Below are 15782 nucleotides of genomic sequence, written 5' to 3' on the forward strand. Positions count from 1 at the left end.
TGCCTCCCTGAAGCCCAAAGATGCCTTGCTCCCAGTGGGGAGGGGGCCTTCCTCTGCGTCTTTGGTTTGTCCCCCAGAGGTGAATCACCGCGTTCCCTTCCCTCTCGACCCAGAGCGCCTCCCCTCTGAGAATCCAGGGGAGCCACGGGTGCAGGGGCCCAGACAGAGTCTCAGGGGTGTCTGAGGAGAAGGGCTGCTCACAGACATGCTGGGCCGAGCAAAGAAACAGCATTTTTTTGCACCTTCTTTAAAAGAAAGCAACAGCATCTATATGCTAAAAATAAACTATTTCTACTTTAAAAGGGCAAAAACAACCAAAACAAACACAGAGCTAGTGAAAAGAGCTTAGCTGAAGGCACCGAAGGTTTACTCACAGCTGCCCAGAGGATGGCAATTGTTCAGACTGGGGTGGGTCTAGCAGGGCTGGCACCTTGCTGTGCACCAGGGGTTGGAGCGAAGATGCAGATAGGGACATGCTTCTGCCCAGAATGTGTCGAATGAGCTACGACAGCTTGTCTACATTGGAGAAGGAGCATCTACACTAGCTGGCTGGGTGGGGTGGGGGAGTCAGGGAAGTCTTCCTGGAGGAGGTGACCTGTCTGCACTGAACTTTGAAGGGCATTCCAAGTAGAGGGAACACCTTGGAGAAGGAGCCAGTGGGGTGTGTGTGTGGGACCTACCTGAGGGGGGCTCACAAGCCAAGGAACCCTGGGTTCAAATTCTGCTCAATCCCTTTAGGAGGTGTGTCCCCAGGCAAACTGCAATCTTTCTGAGCCCAGCCTTCTCACTTACAAAACAAGAGCAGTGAAAACAAACTGGAGGCCAAGCCGTAGCACAGGGGAGGCTCCAGCCCTGCCCCAAGACCAGCGGCACGTTGGGTCCCTAAGTCACATCTGTGGGGGTAGCCCAGGCTTCGACCCAGACATCCCATTCATCACTCCCAGGAGGAAGATCAACTGGCGAATTCAGGGTTCAGAGCTCCCAGAGCTCTGCGGGGAGCCCCTGAGCTTCATTGGTCATTGCTCACCATCCCTAGCAGGGCTCTCTGGGTACCCTATCCTTCTGTGAGGCTGGGGGCTGGGAGGGCACCTCAGGGCTGGCTTCCTGGGCGTATTGAGCTTTGGGTGGAGGGCTCCCTGGGCCAGCCAGAGACCAGGGTCCAGGCTCCCCAGGGTGAAGTCATAGGTCCTGGACCTTCTGCTCTCCGTCGTCCTTGCTGAATGCTTACCTGTCCCCCCAGGAGGGCTTGGTGGTGCACAGGCGTTCAGAGGCTCTTGGCTTCCCCGTCCCTCACTGCAGGCCACCCTGAGCCTCAGTCACTGTGCGGGAACCGCAGAGACGTCACCCATCGTTACAAAGCTCCGGAGCCACATGATGAAGTGCTGGCCTTAGCCTGGCGCTCGGTAACTATGGCAACCACTCCCAGTTCCGCCTGGGCCCATGCAGCTGGGAGGCGATGGGGCCAGGCAGGACCAAACTCTGACATGTGCTGCCCTCTCTGGGCGGCCCTGTTAGTCTGCTCTGGCTGCCATGACCAAGTACCGCAGACGGGGTGGCTTAAAAAACACATTTATTTCTCAAGGTCCTGGAGGCTGGATGTCCAAGTTCAGGGTGTGGGCAGTGATGGCTCCTCCTGAAGCCTCTCTCCTTGGCGTGTAGACGGCCGTCTTCTCCTGTCGTTTTCCTTCTATGTGTGTCTATGTCTTAATCTGCTCTTCTTATAAGGACATTAGTCATATTGGGTTAGGGCCACTCCGATCACCTCCTTACAGACCGTATCTCCAAACATGGACGCATGCTGAAGAACTGAAGGTTAATGCTTCAACGTGTGAATTTTGGGGACACAATTCAGCCTGGAGCAGCCCCTTTGCAGGGGAGGGAACTCCCTCTCACTTAAGCGTCTGCTGTGTCTGGTGTCTGGGAGCGGTCTCACACCTCCAGCCCAGTTGAGGCCAGGACATGTCTCTCCACGCCCCACGCCCAATCTGCCTTGATTCTTGGGACCCCAGACCCCAAGTCCCCTGCCTGAGGTCTGGCCTGAGCAACCCTGCTGACCTCCATCTGCCAAAGGGCCTGGCAGGCTCAGGCGGTCCTCTCCCCATGCCCATCTGCCGGCGTCTCGAAGCTCAGCGGTCCGCAGAGCATCTGGACCAGTCTGGGCGGGTAGGCCGGCTGTGTGCCATCTCTCTAGGCCACTGGCAGGTGACATCTTCCCTTCCCAGCCTGGGACACAGGGCGAGTGGGGTGGCAGGCCTGGCAGGAGACCTCAGGGTCTCTTGTGTCCCTGAGAATCCTAACAGGAACGGACAGTGTGGCCCTAAAGCTGGGAGAGCGTGGCCGTGCCCACGAGATGGAATGTCTTTCGGCTGATGGTCAGGAGAGAGCTCGTACACTCAGCCATCCCTGTGCGTTCCTCACCATGGCTCTTGTCCTTGTCCCAGGACCCCTCCAGCTGGGGATGGGGCTGTGCTTTGCAGTGTCCTCAGCTTGGGCTTGAGGAGCGGGTGGGGCTTAGTGGGATTTGTTGAATAAATGAGCGAGTGAGTGAATGTATGAATGAGCGAGTGAATGAATGAATGGGCTAATGTTTCAGTTCAGGCAACCGAGGGACTTGGGAGCGCGCGTCTCCTCCGCTTAGCCGGCTCCTGGGGGGGCTGCTAATGCCGAGTCCTGCGCTGTCACCCCACGACCCGGGCCAGATGGGGCCTTGCCTTGGGGGGGGCGGGGGGGCACACGTGTGGCCCAGCCTGTGGCTCTTTATCTGCTCTGTGGCCCTGGGTAGGTCACTTCCCCTCTCTGTCCACTTATTGATCTGCAAGAAGGCACAATGAGGGGATTGCTGTGAGGGTTAAACACTGTGTCGGCACGAATGTGTGCACAGGACAGTGGCTGGCAGGAGCGAGGTCCACACGGGGTAGTAATTACTGTCCTGGGCCGCGCACCAGCGGGCTGCTTCTTGCGCTTCCTGCACTGAACACTCTCGACAGCCCATCATCCCCTCACCATTCTCACCCCACCCAGCCTCATGGCCTCTCTGCTCATCCTTCCGCCTCCCCAGGATGCTCCTGCCTCAGGGCCTTTGCACGTGCTGCCCGGGGCACGGCTCCCCGGTCTCCGCCCACTGGCCACCCTCTTCTGTAAAATGCGTTATCCAGAGTGAACCGAGGTGGCGTGACTGGTGAGGGGGTAGGGGAGCTGAGCTGAGTCACAGATGGAGTCTTTCATCTCCAAGGCCTTGGGGGAAGGTCCCAGACAGCAGGTGGTACGTCTAGAGGAAAGGGGGCAACTGTGGGGTTCTCCAGAGCTGGGCCACGAGGGAATGAGGGTCTGGGGCAGGGAGGGCAGAACCAGGCCCAGCAGAAGAGACTTTCCAGGCTGGCAGCGTCAGGCCCAGGCTTGGTCCCAAGGGCAGTGGGAGCCATGGAGGGCTGTAGACAGCGCCGTGATGGGGTCGAACCCTCACCGCAGAAGGTGGCTGCTGGGGGCAGGCAGGCCAAAGGGGCAGGGACGGGGCAGGCCCAGCATAGCCAGGGTGGTGGAGCTGGAGCTAAGTGTGTGCACAGATGGCAAGATGCTCAGCGGGTGGGGAGGCCGTGGCAGAGGCCACGTGACCGCGCTGGACACAGGGGAGCCTCCATCTGTGCAGACACCAGGGCGGCCCCCCGCCCAGGCCATCGTCTGCCAACGGCCCGCTCCCCCTCCCTGCCTGCCAAGGGCCGCGGGCCCTGTTTCCCCATCTCTGCGGGGCGGTCCTGGGCAGAGGGGGCTGAGAGCTCCATGTGCTGCTCCCCTGCGCTGCCCGGCGTGTGTGTGTGTGCGTGTGCGTGTGTGTGTGTGTGAGTGTGGGAGACAGGAGGCTTGGGTGCAGGGGGAAGGAGCAGGAAGAAGGGTGTCGCCCATGTCGGCTCTGCCCCCTAGACCAGGCAAGGAGTGAGCTCACTGCCCAAGGAGGCATGTAAGCCCCCCTCCTGCCTCCACCTCACTCCTCCCTTGCTCCTTACTTCTCAAGGGAGATGGGGGTAGTTCTGGGGGCTTCTGATGTCTGGAAAGCCCCTGCCACCTCCGCTTGGCTTCCTGCTGCCCTGCTGCCTGCACAGGTGCAGGGCCTTGTCCTGTGGCCCCCCTTCTAGCTGCCGTGAGGACCCCTGCTACTGTACCGGGGCACCCTGGGCAGGGAAGGCGCACACTGGCCTCCAGCACAGCCAAACCCTAAAGCACTCGGGCCGCGGAGACAAGACAGGAGCGGGAGAGTCTTCCCTTCTGTGGGGGGATGCTCCCTGGGAGGGGCTGGAAAAGTGGGTATGGGGAGACTGAGGCTGGGTAGAGGGGTCCTCGTGCACACCCTCCCCTCAAAGGCGGGGAGACCTCCTGCTGAGGAAGGACCCTTTGGAGCCCAGGGCCTGTGTGATCTGGGGAGGACAAGAGGGGCTCGGGGGAGGGACCCCCCGGGCTCTGGAGAGAGGGGCAGTGGAGCCTTTGTAGTTGGGCTCAGGGAGAAAGCGGCACAGTGGTCCAGACGTCCCCCAGGCCCACGCAGCCACTGGACCAGCCGGGCGCTCAGGCTGTGTGCCATCTCTCTAGGCCACTGACAGGCAGTGCACTTCCTCCCTCCGTCCCCTGGGTGATGAACTGTAGCAGCCCTACCTCACCCTCCCACCCCCGCAGCCCTTGTTATGTGTCACTTGCTGACGGCCTCTTATTGCCCCAGAACCAAGTCAAAGTTTCTTAGGCTTGGGTGGCAGGTGGCATCCTTGGCCACCATTCTTCACTCTGTCCTGCATCCAAGCCCTTTGCCACCAGACTGTTTCTCCGACTGAAAGAGGAATGCGCGTCTGGGACCCTGGATGGGGCTGGACCATGTGATCAGCATCAACCTTGGACAGAAGAGAGAGCATGTGGGTTTTGGGCCTGGGCTTTAAGAGGGTTTCCTGCTCTCCGCCCTGTGCCTCTGCCTTCAGCCTAGGAGACGGTCCCAGTCAGGCTGCTGGACCACGGGGGATGAGAAGCACGTGGAGCAGACCCAGACCCAAGTGGCCGCTCAGAGCTGGCCTCCCAGCTGAGCCCAGCCTTGACCAGACAACAGAAAGGCTGAGTTTGTACATCAGGGAAATAGTCGTTATGCAGCACCAGCTGACTGCTACAAGGCGCCACCCCAAACTTCCTCTTCCCTAGACAGCCTGCACTTCGGCCACCACCATTGTCCAGAAATGTTCAATGTGCACTTCTGCCCTCCGTACGTCCCTGCCCCTTCCGGATGTCCAGGGTGGGGACCCCGCCCCCACAATACCGTCAGAGTGCCAGTCGTCTGGAATATTTGAAACAAACCTCCTTTTGCTCCAGTTTTTCAGTGGGGGAGGGGGAGGGGGAGGGGGAAGGGCACCGGGCTCTGTGTTCTTTGAAGAATCAGGGATTTTTTTTAAGTTATTTTATTAAAAAATTAAAAAAAATTTTAATTTGATTTTATTTTTTAAAATTATATATATATATATATTTATTTATTTATAGCTGGGTTGGGTCTTCGTTGCTGCGTGTGGGCTTTTCTCTGGCTGTGGCGAGCAGGGGCTACTCTTCGTTGTGGTGAGCGGGCTTCTCATTGCGGTGGCTTCTCTTGTTGTGGAGCATGGGCTCTAGACACACAGGCTTCAGTACTTGTGGCATGCGGGCTCAGTAGTTGTGGTGCACGGGCTTAGTTACTCCACAGTGTGTGGGATCTTCCCAGACCAGGGCTTGAACCCCTGTCCTCTGCATTGGCAGGCGGATTCTTAACCACTGCGCCACCAGGGAAGTCCTATTTTTATTTTTTAATTAATTTATTTATGTTTGGCTGTGCTGGGTCTTTGTTGCTGCGTGCAGGCTTTCTCTAGTCCCGGTGAGCGGGGGCTACTCTTTGTTGCGGTGTGCGGGCTTCTCATTGTGGTGGCTTCTCTTGTTGTGGAGCACGGGCTCTAGGCGCACGGGCTTCAGTAGTTGTGGCACGTGGGCTCAGTAGTTGTGGCTCACGGGCTCTAGAGTGTAGGCTCAGTAGTTGTGGCGCACGGGCTTAGTTGCTCCGCAGCAGGTGGGATCTTCCCGGACCAGGGCTCGAACCTGTGTCCCTTGCGTTGGCAGCAGAAGAATCAGGGACTTATTGCCAGGAGTCAGGAGGAAAACTGAGTAATTCCCCCAGAGAAGGCAAAGTGCCCAAGGGCCCTGAAGCTGCTTCGGGGCTGTGAATTCCTGGACCTTCCCACTGGGTCTGGGCCTAGTGGTCCCTGTTGCTGTCTGCTTCTTCAGTCGGGAACGGTCCTCAAGGGGACGGCTGGGTCTTAGCAGAGCTCCCAGGGCAGAGTGCGCTGGCATCACACAAGGTCCTGACTTTCTCATGGAAATGGACGCTGCTACAAATTAGAGAAAAGAGGAAGCAATGTTCCTGTGGTCCCTGCACACAGATGGCTGTAAATAAATGCTAGCTCTTCCCTCTCGGGGTCACACTTCTCATGATAGCTTCCTTTGAAATAGGGTTTTTGTGCTGAACTGCAAACGACCAGCTGTTTTGGAATCATTGCCAAGGGCAGCGACTATGGCCAGCCTGACCCGACGTGCAGCCGTCACGGAGACACTGGGAGCTCAAACCTCGGTCACCGTGAATGGATGAGGGCAGGGACGGTCCATCTCTCTGGCACCTGGGGGCCGTGGTCCTGGCATGAAGGCAGGGGCTGGGTTCAGGGTTTTCTCCACTTGACCCCGCCTGACCTCAGGCGGTAAGCAAGGGCTCGTGCAGCGGGCACACGCGGGGAGGCTGCAGCCTAGGCACGCACGCCCTTCCCGGCTCCTTACTGCAGGCTGGAGTGTCCCCAAGCTGGTGGCTGCCGGGCAGAACATCTGTGCCGGAAGGAACTTGGACAAGAGGCACTCTGACCCCCGGGTTCCCAGATGAGGACCTGAGGGCCGTGCACAGAGGGCTGGGGCTCCCATCGGACAGCTGGATGGAGACACAGGGCTGGGATATCTCCAGACCACCCTCTTCCTGGCATTTGTGCCCATCCTTGCTGGGCAGGGACTAGCCCTTATTTGTCTGGGTCCGTCTTGGTCAGTGTCTGCTCCTCTCGTGGTCCGCCCGCCCGCCTGTCCCCCAGCTGATCCTGGCAGCACACGCAGGGCCCTGGTGGCCGCCCCTGCCCACCCACCTGTTCCCCGTCACTCTCTGCTCTGCAGTCCTCCCCTCCTCACTGCTTCTCTTCTGCTTGGAGCGTTCTTCCCCCCAGAGGCTGCCTGGACCGCATCACTTCCAGCCTTTTCATTCATGGATGTTTCATGTTACAGGGTGCACTGCACTTTACAGGTTACGTGTGCGTATTCCATCCACGCCCTTGGTGGTCCCGAGGCACAGACCAGGCAGAGGTTCTCTCTGTTTTCTTTGGCAGATGGCTTGGCAAAAGCTCAGAGAACGCGGTTTGCAGGGTCTGAAGGGCCCCTGGCAGGGGGCCGGGCTGGCCGAGGTCCAGCTGTACCTCCACCCGGGCCACCCCAGCCTGTGACCTCCCCTCTGGTCTCAAGCCCCTGTACTGTGGTTCTGTCCAATGGAGAGGACCCCAGTGTCCCTTGTCATTAGGCACAGACATCCCCTCAACTGGAACAACACAGACAGATGACACTTCGTTTGGGTCCTTTTTTGTCCTTTGGGGAGAGGGGAGGGGCTCGGTCTCAGCTTCACCCCAAGAAACAGCTGTGGGCTCCAGTGCCCACGGGGCTGGCAGTCGTGCATGATCCAGGTTGAGTCTGAACCTCACCCTCGGGTTGGCGTCATGTCGGGGTGTGCCTCTCCCCCTCCCCGGGGCTCATCCCTGAGTGGACTCGGACCACGTACTGGCCCCATGTGAGCTCCTCACCCCCTGCGGTCCTTTCAGCATCCCCAGGCTGGGCAGATTCTGCCCACTGCACAGATGGGCAAGCTGAGGCTCAGAGACATCACGTGACTGGTGGGGCTGGAAGGGGCAGAGCTAGAGCAGGACCCAGCTGGTCTCACCGAGACATTCTCTCCACACGGCCGAGGCTCTAGGTGTGGGGGGCACGTGGAGGGCCGCAGGTGCTGCAGGGCTGACCTTATGCCCGAGGAGCGCCAACACGCAGGCTTTCTGCCCAGCCCACCTGGGATGGACAGAAGTTTCTACACTGGATGCTTCTCTCTGGAATTAAGGCCTGCATCTCTCTAGAGGCTCAGCTCAGAAAAGCAGCCCCTCCTGAGAAGACCCCCTGCCCCTTCCCTGGGAACCTGCTGCCCCCTACATGGGAGCGCCCCCTGCCCCCTCCCTCGCACCACCCTCCCTCCAGGAGAGAATAAACAGGTGAGGCAGCCACAGGAAGGTGCCGTGGAACCTGATGTTCACCTGGGTAGCCTCTCACCACACCTCGCTCTCAGACTGAACCCAAGGTTGCCCCCTGCTCTCCTTGGCCCGGGCCCAAGACGGCCGCCACCCCTGTCCTTGCGCCCACCTTCCCCTGGCCTTCCTGCCTCCAGGCCGGCCCAGTTCAAACACCTTCAGATCTGCTCATGCCCCATCACCGCCAAACATCCTTCAAAGGCTCCCACTGGCCACAGCCTGAAGTCAAGTCCACTTTGCAGGCCTTCACTGAGCTGACCTGTCTGCAGCCCCACTTCCGTCCAGGCCTGTGTCTCCACGGCAGCCCTGAACGTGGCCTCTGTGCTCCTGTCCCGGGGCCTTTGTCCATGCTCATCTTTCCACTGCAATTCCCTTTTCTCCCTTCTCATCCAGCACACCTCTCCTTGCTCAGCCTTCAGACTCAGCTCAAATGCCGCCTCCTCCAGGAACCCCCCGTGGATGCCCCTTGCTCCCCTGCAGCCCTAACACTCCCCTCTGACGCAGCATTCTGGGTTGTCCCGTGTCCGTGGTCTCCCTCCCTCGGCTTGGGGTTGGGTCTGACCCATCTCTGTGTCTCCAACCCCAGCTTGGGGGAGGGGGAGGGAGGGCACAGTCAGATGCTCAGCCTGCGCTGGACTGAAATGAGATGCGCTTCCTTTCAGAGACTTAAGCAAGGGGATGAGAAAATTGGAACATTGGAGGAAAAGCGTCTGAAGGTACTGACGTGCGGTTCTCACTTTAAACAAGACTAAATGCACGGTCGCTGGTTGGACTGATATGGGTGAAAGATGGGAGGAAGCAGGGGTTTTTTCCCTGAGTTTTGAGGGTTTGCCTGTGTCTGCCCCCCGGCCCCCCGTCTTGTTGCCAGGTCTCGGCAAGATGGACACTCTCCTCCCTTCCCTTCACCCCCTCCCCTCCCTGGCCCTGTTCACCCCAAGGCCCCACACGTCCTCCGTCTCCTGACGGTCCACCAGTCGGTCCTGTTGTTCCTATTCTGGAAGCTGTCTGCTTAGAGGGAAGAGTGGGCTCTGGGCTGAGCGTCCAGGTGAGAATGAAGTGCTGGCCGGTGTGGGTCCAGGCACCCGTGGGGACTTGGCGAATGTGGACTGTGTTGCTGGGCTCACCGTCCCTGCTGCTTTGTAGTTTGCTTTGTTTCTGGCTGGGCCAGGTTCAGGGCCTTGATTAAAAATGTTCTTGGATCTCTGCCTCCTGCTGAGAACGAGAAAAGCCAGATGAAGACCGCCGCAAAACAAAGCACCACTTGTTAGAAGGCGCTGAGTGACCACTGGGGCAGCCGGGACTCCAAGCACACAGAACACAAAGGATGAAAGAGCAGTGAGGTGAGTGGGCCGGTGTGTGTGGGACTGGCCCCCAGCAGACGGGGAGAGAGAATGCAGCAGAAACCGTATTTATAGAGATATTGGCTGCCAGTGTTTTCAAACTAATGAAATGCATGAACCTGCAGATTCAAGAAGCGCAGTGACTACAAACAAAAAAGAAAACCACACCTGGTACATCCCAGCAAAGCTGCCGGAGAGCCAAGGCAGGAGGGAGTGGGCTGCGTAGGGGTTAGGCTCCACCCGCTTCAGTGGGAGGCCTGCAGGTCACAGGCAGGGTGCAGTGTGGACGCAGGGAGGGTGGGGAACTACGGCCCCTGATGCGGTCAGCCTAGCACCCCCTCCGTCACCCATCGAGGTGACGGCCAGCAAGTCCTGGAGGGCCTGCGGGAGTGGGTGGAGAAATAGGGGATCATGGCTACGCTGACAGAGTCGCTATCTGCCCGCCGCGGATGACCTGCCCTAGCTCCTTTTTCTGCCTGGGATGCCACCTCCCAGGCATGATTGCTGTCAGCCGTCCCTGGCCTTTCTGCTCAGGTTCCGAGACTCAGCTCGAGCGCTGCCCTCGGGCATGGCATTCACGCCGGGTTTGCCATGGTGCTCATGGCCTGCTAACAATATGATGTATTTAGTGATACCATGTGTATCATTTTCTATCTCCCCACACATACTAAGTTTTTGAAGGCAGGTGTTCGTGGTCTGTCTGGCTCGATGATGAATCCTAAGGACCCGCACGAGTGTCTGGTGACACGTGATGAGCAAAGTTGCTCCTTGCTTTCTCTCTCTTGCGCCTGGCCTCCTGCTGGGGAGGAGACGGGGAAGCACTTATAAACAGGTCCCCAAGGGCTGGGTGAGCTGCAATGTGCTGGGGAAGAGAGTGAGGCTGAAAGGCGGGGACCTGCTTACACGGTGGAGCCGCAGGGCTGGACAACGGTCAAGTAATCTCCTGGATTCTCTTCTTTTGCTTCGTCAGAGCCTCTGCCACGCATCCCAGTGTCTTTTTCAGTCTTCATTCCGAGTAGTTTTCCGTTAGATTTTCTGTAATTGGGCTGCAAGTGGAGAAGTGCCAAGGTGCTCTGTTTGAGGGCAGTCAGCCCCCCCGGAGAGCGGGCCCAAGGGAGGCAAAGTCCAGATGGGCTGCTGAGGCCGGAGCAGGCAGAGCTCACCTGGGTCATTTCCTACCTCCGGATGATGCTGGGGTCGTCCTGCACACCCGGAGCTCGCCTGGGTCAGGTTCACCCTCAGGATGACCCCCGCATCCTCCTGCACACCTGAGGGCTTTCCCAGTGGACCGTCTGGGTCTCATGGAGGGATCTGCTAACGGCAAGGACCCCAGGGTTCCTGGTGAAGGAGGAGGCCAGAGCCTCTTAGCCGTCTGTACGCTGTGTAGTATTTGATTACTTAGTTTGTGTTCTCGATGTTAGCTCGTGTCATATCCCTTTCAAGAAGTATTTCTGCCGTGTCTGTCTTTCCATCCATCACAGTCACAGTGCTGTTGGCTCCAGGCTGGCCCCACTGTTTCTTCTTATCATTCCACCGTCTTCCTCCTGATGTTTTGAACATCATTTCCATCCGTGTCTTAATTGGCTGGGTTCATCTTCAAACAAAGTTTTCAAGATGGGTACATGGGAGGTTGTCCTTTGTCTCTGGGGATGTCTGCTGTTGCTTTCTTGGCTGTTGTACCAGTCAGCTCAGGCTGTGTAACAAAGTACTGCAGACTGGGAGAAGATAAATTTCTGTAGCAGAAATTTATCTTCTCACTGTCTTGGAGGCTGGGGATCTGAGATCAAGGTGTGGACAGGTTGGTTTCTTCGGGGGCCTCTCTCCTTGGCTTGTAGACTGCTGTTGTCTCCCTGTGTCTGTCTGTGCATGTCTCTGTCCTAATCTCTGCTCATAAGGACACCAATCATATTGGGTTAGGACCCACCCTAATGACCTCGTTTTACTTTACCTCTTTAAAAGCCCTCTCCCCGAGTATAGTCACATTCCGAGGCCCGGGGGTGGGGTGGTTAGGGCATCAACATATGGATTTGGGGGGACACAATTCAGCCTATCACAGCTGGGTACAAGGATCTTAGGCTACAGTAAAAGATGGTGATGGGATGAGGTGTCCTGGAAGGGGTAGTGTGACTGTCACCCCAAAAGACGGTGTGGCACGGCAGAGGGATGCTGGTGACTGGCCTGGAGTCCAGGCACAGGGTCCCCTGTCATGGGGGAAGGTGCATGTGAGGGGGTGTCCAGTGATGTGTCTCAGCCCAGTTTCCTCACTGTGGGTCACTCGTCCACCTGTAGGAGCTGGCAGAGTTGTAAGGGCGGCTTTGTCTGTGGACGGCCATCTCTCTAGCGGGGGGTTGAGGCGTCCGTCAAGGGCCGCTGGCCAAACATCCTTTCAAACCAGGAGTAGTTTTCAAACTCCCAAGTTGAACACCAAGCATATTTCTTTACTCGTACTCTAAAAAATTGCGTTAGCTGTTGCAGCTACGGATTTATGCTTGATGACAGCTTTGGATCTACCTCATATATGTGGATCCTGAGTATCCTTATATTTATTTTATGACAAACAATACATTATTTTATATCCTTCTTGCTCCAAAACTTTTCCATTTCTAAGTGGTTGACTTTCTTTTTTTTTTTTTGCGGTACGCGGGACTCTCACTGTTGTGGCCTCTCCCGTTGCGGAGCACAGGCTCCAGACGCGCAGGCTCAGTGGCCATGGCTCACGGGCCCAGCCGCTCCGCGGCATGTGGGATCTTCCCAGACCGGGGCACGAACCTGCGTCCCCTGCATCGGCAGGCGGACTCTCAACCACTGCGCCACCAGGGAAGCCCAATGGTTGACTTTTTTACTTAAACTTTTATTATTTGTAGCTTCATCACACTATGGTAAGAAAACAAGAACTGTATAAACTTTGCATTTTACATATTGATTGAAATTATGTTGTGTCTAAGGGAATACGTGTGCACATCCCACAGTGCCTGAGGCGTCCGCTGCAGGGCACCTGCCTCACCCATCTGCTTGCTCTGTCTCCGCCCTGCCAGGCTTGTTTATTTTGGCTCGTAAAGCAGACCTAGTCCCGTCTCCCTGTATTGATAATAATTTTCTTTCTTTCTTTTTGGTGTTTTCTTGTTGTCTTGTTCAGCTCGCAAATGTTTCTTATTATTCTCCATCTTTATTCACACATTTGAACAACATAATACGACCCCTAATGTTCGCATTGAGTATTTTTTTGCTGTAAATTCAATTTTTCAATATTAAAGCTGCCGCTTTCTGTATTTTTACTTCAATCTGTGCCCTTCATCATCTTTTCATTTAATACTCTCCTGTGTTATTTTGTTTTATGATATCTCTCATAAGTAGTAAGACGTTGGAGTGCTTTTAAAAAAAAATCAGAAATCCTGATAGGTTTGGAATGAGTTTTGATGCAGTTTTTATCCTTTACTTCTTCCCTCTTTCCTTGCTGGGTTATTGTTGGCTTTTTTCTTCTTCTTCTTTTTTAAAAAATTGAAGTATAGCTGATTTACAATGTTGTGTTAGTTTCAAGTGTACAGCGCAGTGATTCAGTTGCATATATATACATTCTTTTTCAGATCCTTTTCCCTTATAGGTTATGGTTTCTATTTGGTCTTTTTTTGTTCTCACCTTTTCTCCTTTCTTAATCTTCTATAATGGTTTAGAAGGCAGACATGGTGTTTTTGATTCTACCACTTAACTTTCCTTTTTAAACTAAGAGTCCTAAATTTGTGTTTCTCTAATAATCAAAATCTGAACAGTAACTTCTGACTCGCTTTTACGGGAGACAGAGGAAGGCTTTCATCTTCCTTTTCACCCCTTCTCTCAGGGCATCTAAGTCCTCAGAGCCTGGAAACCTCACTCTTCCTGCTGTAACATTTAAATCGCCCTGAGGTTTTAAATGCATTCCGTTTAGTTGGCATTGTTATAACTTTATTTTAAATTCGTGTCAGCAGCAACCTTCTCCACAGTGGTTAGTGCTTTTATTCTCTTGTTTTTATCTGACTCTCATATCTCAGACACATGCTTTCTAGCATGACACCCCCTTGTCGTTTTATTTAAAACGGATCGCGTGGGTCTTTGAAGAATCACGTTTGGGGGCCATCTTTCTGGGGCTTTCGCCAAAGGGCCAGACCGTCTCATGTCCTGATGCTTCCTACACACACATGCCGATGTTGGTTATTCTGTGGTCCTCTGGCATCCTTCATTTTGGTGGGAAACACGAGCACAACTTGCTTGTAGCGACTTTCAAGATCATCTGTTGGCTTTTCCTCTTGGGAGCTTTTCAGGTGCCTTGATTTTCCTGAAAATGGATCATTTTACCACAATATCCCTTGGTACTGCTCTCTCCGCCTTTTTACTTTCCCCCTGCAATCTCAGTTTCTGGATGCTTCTGCCCCTTCCTTCCCTGCCTCCTTCTGGGCCTCCTAGTATTTGGGGTCACGCTATGCGAGACCACCATTCTGCCTGGCTTCTCGCTTTTGTGTTGTTTTCTTTTCACTTGCATTTTAAAATGTTTCTCAAGCTCTTCCTTTGTGCCACTGTTTTGTTTTTCTCCAGTTTCAAGTCTGCCATTTCTTCTTGCCCTGAAGATTTTACTACGGCCGTTGTGTCGCGTTTCTTCAGGTCTAGAGAGGAGATTATTTGGAATCCTGTTTGGGATTAGGTTGCCCTGAGCTATGATGAAAGAAAAGCAAGTGTGAGCCCCCAAAGTGTGATGATAAGGATAGCACAATAGCGTCTGACTAGGGTCAGCAACTCCCAGCCTCTTGGCCTGATTTTCATCCTGGTCCAGCTCAGCGTCACATCCGTCTAAAGACGAAGCAGCTGGGGCCACGACTCTCCCTCTTTTCTCAGTGGATTTTGGGAGCTGCTGATAAAGACGCCCCCTGGGGGGCATCAGAGAGGAGCAGGCCACGGGCACCTGAGCCCAACCTTCTGTGAGGGTCTTGCCCCGAGATGCAGCCTGGCATGGACACAACACAGGAGCCTGGTACGTCCTCTGGAGGGTGGATGCCCAGTATGGGAGGACCACCTGCCTCAGATAGGTCCCCTCCTTTTCTCTCCACTGCACCCCAAATCTAGACCTCTTTCCCAAGGATCTGGAGCAATTGTGAGGGTGAGGTAATGCCTGGAATATGCATGGAGCAGTGCCCAGCTCAGCATATGTTTCATACACCTCAGCTACTTTTATTGTTAACTCAAAAAAAACCACCGAAACCCTTTTGTTGTGGTATAATGTACCTTATAGACATGCACACATGCTGTGGATTGAACTGTGTTCCTCCAAAATTTATATATTGACGTATTAACCCCCAAGGACCCCAGAATGTGGACTTATTTGGAAATAGTGTCGATGCAGATGTAATTAGTTAAGATGAGGTCATTAGGGTGGGCTCTTACCCAATCTGACTAGTGTCCTTGTAAAAAGGGGACATTTGGACACAGACACACACGGGGAGAAGGCCATGTGAAGATGGAGACAGGGATGGGAATGATGCTTCTACAAGTCGAGGGACACGGAAGATGCTGGCAACCACCAGAAGCTGGGAGAGAGGCCTCAGGAGGAACCAGCCCTGCCGACACCTCGATCTCAGGCTTCCGGCCTCCAGAGCTGAGACAGTTTCTGTTGTTTAGGACCGTCAGCCTGTGGTGCTTTGTTACGGCAGCTCCAGGACTCTAATACACACACTTCTATAAATCTCACATAGTAAGCGGGTTTTTAATGAGCTGGACACACTCTGTAGCTAGTGCAGTGCCCACGTCAGAAGAAAGAGGGTACCCGGCGCCCAGCACACTCTTCCAGTCCCCAGGTGGCAGGGCTGGGTTTTCTGCCCTCGGTGGAACACAGGCCCGCTTCCCCCATTCCCGGGAGTCCAGGTGGTGCCGTGGGTCCTCGTCCTCACAAGGGCTGGTGTGTCCACTGTGGGGATCAGGGAAGCTTCCAGCCTGGGTCTATTATCATAGCTGCTGCTGTGAATGTTCCAGCACGAGTCGATGGGGAACTCATGGGTGCATTTCCCCTGTGTGTCCTGGGTGGAACCGTGGGATGGTGGGGTGGGCACAAACGTGTTTC

Source organism: Delphinapterus leucas, chromosome 5, assembly GCF_059928025.1.
Source record: "Delphinapterus leucas isolate spDelLeu-1000000601 "Yukka" chromosome 5, BTC_Dleu_Yukka2, whole genome shotgun sequence".
In the NCBI taxonomy this organism is placed as follows: domain Eukaryota; kingdom Metazoa; phylum Chordata; class Mammalia; order Artiodactyla; family Monodontidae; genus Delphinapterus; species Delphinapterus leucas.